The following is a 5,928-nucleotide window of genomic DNA, read 5'->3' as shown; positions in this document are numbered from 1 at the left end:
CCTTTCAGTGTCTGGAGTTGTGTAGTGTGTGTGTGTGTGTGTGTGTGTGTGTGTGTGTGTGTGTGTGTGTATAGAATGTGTGTACATACATATGGACACCAAAATTCTTTTCTTTCTTTTTTTCTGTTTGAGACAGTTTCTCTGTGTAGCCCTGGCTGTCCAGGACCTTGCTCTATAGACCAGGCTGGCCTCCAACTCAGATTCACCTGCCTTTGCCTCCTGAGAATGGGGATTAAAGGCATACACTTTGTATTTTTTTATTTCATTTTATCTTTAGAATACATATTAATTTAATGTATGTCTACATGAGTTCATATGAGCCACATGATTGTAGGTGCTTTCAAAGGCCAGGAGAGCAAGCTGGAGCTGCAGCTGGCTGTGAGCTGCCCAATGGGGTGCTGGGAACCAAACCCAGGTCCTCTGCAAGTGTTCTTTACTGCTGAGCCACCACTCCATCCCCAGTAACTTATCAAGAGTCTGTCTGTGTCTATGTTCAGTACACGTGGAGGCCAGAAGAGGGCTTTGGATCTCCTGGAACTGGAATTACAAGTGGTTGTGAGCCACAAAATTATAGATGCTGGGCACTGCCCTGGGGCCTTTACAAGAACTGTATGTGCTCTTAACCACTGTACCTTTCTGTAGGGAGAGGAATTAAAATCTGGTTCCCTAATTGGTCCTTCATTTGGTCAATAAAGAAGGCTGGGCGAAGGGAAAGGTGAGACTTCTAGGTCCCAGGAGGGAAAAGGGGACACAAGAAAAGAGAAAGGGGGCTGGCAAGATGGCTCATCGAGTAAGAGTGCAGACTGCTCTTCCTAAGGTCCTGAGTTCGGATCCCAGCAACCACATGGTGGCTCACAAACACCCATAATGAGATCGGAGGCCCTCTTCTGATGTGTCTGAAGACAGCTACAGTGAATTACACTGGAGCGAACAGGGCAGGAGCAAGCGGGGTCAGCCGAGGTCCTGAGTTCAGTTCCCAGCAGCCACACACATGATAGCTCACAGCTATCTGTACAGCTGTAAATAAAATAAATTAAAAAAAAAAGAAAAAAGAAAAAAAGAAAAGAGAAAGGTGCTTTTGCAACCATGCACTGGAACAAGAAGAAAGTAGCACTCGTGTAAGATCTTGGGGAAGTTCGAACCGTAGGCCTCTGCCACCAGTGGAGGCTGGCTAATATACACTAACTGATATAGGTTAGCTGATAAGTTTAGGGCAAGAGACTCTGTGCCCAGCAATTGTGCTATCTGATAAATTCTAAAACAATAAAGCTGTCTAGTTGCCACGGACTGGGTTTCTGCGAGGACCTCTTGTTCCGTGGGGTGATAAGAGTTCTGGCCAGGTGGGCAAAGAATTTGGTGAGTGACAAACAGAAACAACATGAAGGAGTGCAGAATCTGAGTGTATTTGCACAAAGTGAAAATCAAGCTTATATAGTATACAGAAACAGGGCGAATGTCAGGAATCAAGTAGGCAGGTAGTGGTCACATCAAAGTCAGTAAGATCAAACAGCCAGGTGTAAATGATTCCTTCGGAAGAGCAATAGTGCTCTTCCCCACTGGGCTATCTTGGCAGCCCTAAGCAAACTCTCTTTTGTTCTGAAGCAGGGAAGCACCAGGAGGTCCCATTCTAGCAGCTCCTGGGAATGGTTTGGCTTGTAAGGCAAACATTAGTTCAGGAAACTATTCAACTACTCTCTAGTTTGTAAAGCAATTCTGCCTTGTGTGGCACTGCTCTTAGAGTTCTAACTATGTTTACAGATAGCAATAGTGTTTGACTACTATCTCTAACTCTGGAGACACCCTGTCTGATAAGGCAGCTTCCCTTGTAAAGATTCCAAGCTAATAACAGCTAGGAAATCAATTAGGATCATTGAAACACTGTGGGGGCCAGGAAACAATGTTAAATCTCAGTTTTAGCTATAACAAAATATTTCTTAGGGCACCTTTATGCCTGAATAAAGAAAGCACGCAGATCTCCCCACAGACTTTAGCAGAGACCAATCTGGAACACATCAGAGTTAGGAGATGCCAAGATGCCAAGAAATAAACTCCAGGAGTCTAGCTAGCTCCCTTTGAAGCTGCACACCTCAAATCCGTGAACAAGCTTTCAGGCCTGACACTTGGAATCCACTGGAGTGACGAGTGGGCATGGCATCTAGTGTTTTCATTCCGCAGACCTAAGGTGGGCAGAGAAAGAGAGAAGCAGAGAGGGACCAGTGAAGTGCAGACAGCAGCTCCCAGCTTTCCCAGCTTGGGGTTGGTTATAATTGATCCTGAGCACTGGTCGAAGTCCTAGGCAAAGCAAGAAGCTCGGGCTGCATGCAACCCAGGCAAGGAGGTAGCATAGTTTTTAAAATTAAACAACACCTTTCTCCAGGTGGGTGAACCATGTTTGTGAGACAGGGTCTCTCCTTTTTACTGAGAGCTCAGTAGTCAGCAAGGCTCTCTCTGTCTCTTGTGCTAGGATTATGTGGGCTCCAAGGACATCCAGTCCTCTCCCTTACACAGCAAGCAATAGTTATCTCTCAGCCCACTCTGGAGTTTCTAGAGGCACCTATGATCCCTCCCAACACACACACAGTCATGCTCACTCACAGCTCAGCCCTGTCCTATCTGATTCCCCCTCAGCAGTCTGTTTCATGGGCTGCTGTGATTCCCACGGTCTGTGCTGCTGTTTCCACCAGGTGCAGACGGTCAGTGTGTGGAGGGCAGATCATCACATGGGCAGGGCTCAGGAAAGTTACAAATCCCAAGGTTCCTGCCCTGATTTTCTTTGATGATAAACTACAATGTGGAAGTGTAAGCTAAATAAGCCCTTTCCACCTACGTGGCTTTGGTCATGGTGCCTCATCACAGCAACAGGAATGCTCTTAGCTCTCTCTGCCCCCTCTTCTGGAATGATCCCTAGGCCTTGGGAAGAGTAGGTGCAGGGTAAATGTTTCATTTAGATGTGAAAATCGTTAGTCTCTTAGTCTCTGCTGCTCTCTGTGTTAATCACCAACTAATGCAAATAGAAACTTCTCAGATGATGGTTGAAAGCTGCACTGTTCTTTGGGTGTAATGATGAGTCATTATGAATCTCGTGGCCCAGTCAGGGTGCCAGGTAGAGGATACATCTTGTGAGAGTGACTTAAGTCCAATCAGAAAATGGTTGGCTACACCTATGGTGTTGGGTTCACTATTGGTAAGTGGGCATTCCTTGACAGGCACATTGTTATTCCAGCTTTCAGGCATTGCAGCTGTGAGGCTGGTGATGACTTTTCTCCTCTGGTGGTGTGCATAGAACCTTCCAGTACTGTGAAGGCCAGTCAAAGGAAACAGAGCTTCCAGGACATATCACCTCAACTTTCTCATGTTCTGTGACTCAAGTATGTGGTTTCTTCAGCAATGGAGTCTTACCATCAAGTCCTGGGGTTAACCAAGGGCACTGGCACTAGTCTATAAGGTTTGAGAGTGTTTATGGAACCTCACTAGCCAACAACCCCCCAAAAAAGTAAACCATTTCTTGTATTGGGCTTTTATTTGTTAGTCAGTGGTGTCGAAGAGGAGTGATGTCACCCCATTCATTACACATTAACACACACACGTATGCACATATGTAAATGATGTATGTTCAATGGTACATAGATTTGCATATAAATATTTCAACTACCTTCAGTGTATGTATCTGTCCCATATTTCCTCCTCTACCATGACCTCACATACACAACATCCCCATCCCATTAAGCTCCTAATAGCCTTGGTACCATAGCTTCTGTCTTCCCATCCCGTGGTCACTGGACTGCCTCCCTAAACTATCTGAGGCCATACACTAGTGTCCTGACATACATGAGGGTTTCAAATGGCATATATGTATCTGAAGGTTCAAAGCTAATATCTACCAAGGCAGAAAAGATGTCTATTTTCTGTATTATACCAGAATATCAAGCAGTAACTAAAACACATACAGAAATTATGTAGATGAGTGTAGGAACTGGTAAATCAGTATATGTAGCCTAGGATATTGGTAAATTTGGTGAAAAAATTAATTGTTCTTAATTAAGAACAAGCATGAAGGAGAATCAGTCTCAAAAAAAAGAGGAGGATGGAGAGATGTAAGGAGAATAGAGGGATGTAAGGGGGGAGGATGGAGGGATGTAAGAAGGATGGAGGGATGTAAGGATGGTGGAGGGATGTAAGGAACATGGATGGATGTAAGGAAGATGGAGGGATGTAAGGAGGAGGATGGAGGGATGTAAGGAGAACAGAGGGGATGTAAGGAGCTGGAGGGATGTAAGGAAGATGGAAGGATGTAAAGAAGATGGAGGGATGTAAGGAGGATGGAAGGATGTAAGGAAGATGGAGGGATGTATGGAGTAGGATGCAGGGATGTAAGGAGGAAGAAGGAGAGATGTAAGGAGGAAGATGAATGGATGTAAGGAGGATGAAGGGATGTAAGGAAGATGGAGGGATGTAAGGTGGATGGAGGGATGTAAGGAGGATGGAGGGACGTAAGGAAGATGGAAGAATGTAAGGGAAATGGATGGATGTAAGGAGGATGGAGGAATGTAAGGAAAACCAAGAGATGTAAGGAGGAGGATGGAGGGATGTAAGGAGGATGGAGGGATGTAAGGAGGATGGAGGGATGTAAGGAAGATGGAGGGATGTAAGGATGATGGTGGGATGTAAGGAGGATGGAGGGATGTAAGGAAGATGGAGCAATGTAAGAAGGATGGAGGGATGTAAGGAAGTTTGAGAGATATAAGAAGGAGGATGGAGGGATGTAAAAAGAAGGATGGAGGGATGTAAGGAGGAAGATGGAGGGATGTAAGGAGGATGGAGGGATGTTAGGAAGATGGAGGGTTGAAAGGAAGATGGAGGGATGTAAGGAGGATGGAGGGCATAAGGAAGATGGAGGGATGTAAGGAGGATAGAGGGATGAAAGGAAGATGGAGGGATGTAAGGAGGAGAATGTAAGGATGTAAGGAGGAGGATAGAGGGATGTAAGGAGAACAGAGGCATGTAAGGAGGATTGAGGTATGTAAGGAAGATGGATGTAACTGAGAAGATGAGGGGATGTAAGGAAGGTAGAGGTATGTAGAAAGGATGGAGGGATGAAAGGAGGATGTAAGAAGGATGTAGAGATATAAGGAGGAGAATGGAGGAATGTAAGGAGGAAGATGGAGGGATGTAAGGAAGATAGAGAGATGTAAGGAGGATGGAGGCATGTAAGGAGGATGGAGAGATCTAAAGAGGAAGATGGAGGGATATAAGGAAGATGAAGGATGTAAGGAAGATGGAGCGATGTAAGGAGGAGAATGTAGGTATGTAAAGATGATGGAGGATGTAAGGATGATGGAGGGATGTAAGGAGGAGTATGGAGGGATGTAAGGAGGATGGAGGGATGTAAAGAGGATGGAGGGGTATAAGGAGGATGGAGGGATGTGAGGAAGATGGAGGGATGTAAGGAGGAGGATGGAGGGATGTAAGGAGGAGGATGGAGGGATGTAAGGAGGATGGAAGGATGTGAGGAAGATGGAGGGATGTAAAGATGATGGAGGGATATAAGGGAAATGGAGGGATATAAGGAGGATGGAGGGATGTAAGGAGAAGGATGAAGGGAAGTAAGGAGGAGATTGGAGGGATGTAAGGAGGAAGATAGAGGGATGTAAGGAGCATGAAGGTATATAAGGAGGATGGAGGAATATAAAAAGGATGGAGAAATGTAAGAAGGATTGCGGGATGTAAGGAGGAGGATGGGGGTATGTAAGAAGGATGGAGTGGAGTAAGGAGGATGGAGAGATGTAAGGAAGAGGATGGAGGGATGTAAGGAAGAGGAAGGAGGGATGTAAGAAGGAAGATGGAGGTATGTAAGGAAGGTGGAGTTATGTAAGGAAGATGGAGGGATGTAAGGAGGTTGGTGGGATGTAAGGAGGATGGAGGGATGTA

This window comes from Mastomys coucha, unplaced genomic scaffold (assembly GCF_008632895.1).
Source record: "Mastomys coucha isolate ucsf_1 unplaced genomic scaffold, UCSF_Mcou_1 pScaffold3, whole genome shotgun sequence".
Lineage (NCBI taxonomy): Eukaryota > Metazoa > Chordata > Mammalia > Rodentia > Muridae > Mastomys > Mastomys coucha.
The sequence above is the reverse complement of the archived record's forward strand: the minus strand, read 5'-3'. Positions refer to the sequence as shown.